At 42.5% G+C, this 367-nt stretch overlaps 1 non-coding gene across 1 annotated transcript; it reads left to right on the top strand.

Moving 5' to 3' along the window:
* Positions 1-294: 294 nt before the first annotated feature.
* Positions 295-367, top strand: trnak-cuu (transfer RNA lysine (anticodon CUU)). The gene has a single exon. It is a non-coding gene; the product is annotated as a tRNA-Lys (tRNA).

Raw genomic sequence — 367 nt, 5'->3', positions numbered from 1 at the left:
GAAATACAAATATGTTTGCCCAGCGACTGTTGAATTTTAATAACTTTTTATACAACCTTAGAATCAGCAGAAAAACAGGATATTCGGCCATAGTACTTATCTAAGGAAGGATATACTTGCCTTGGAGATGGTGCAAAAGAGGTTCAACAGATTGATTCCTGGGATGAGAGGGCTGTCCTATGATAAGAGATTGTGTAGAATATGCCGATACTCTCTGGAGTTTCGAAGAATGGGAGGTAATCACGTTGAAACGGACAATATTCTGAAGGGGATTGACAGAATAGATGTTGACAAGCCCGGCTAGCTCAGTCGGTAGAGCATGAGACTCTTAATCCCAGGGCCGTGGGTTTGAGCCCCATGTTAGTCA

This window comes from Pristiophorus japonicus, unplaced genomic scaffold (assembly GCF_044704955.1).
Source record: "Pristiophorus japonicus isolate sPriJap1 unplaced genomic scaffold, sPriJap1.hap1 HAP1_SCAFFOLD_252, whole genome shotgun sequence".
Taxonomy (NCBI): Eukaryota; Metazoa; Chordata; class Chondrichthyes; family Pristiophoridae; genus Pristiophorus; species Pristiophorus japonicus.
The sequence above is the reverse complement of the archived record's forward strand: the minus strand, read 5'-3'. Positions and strand labels throughout refer to the sequence as shown.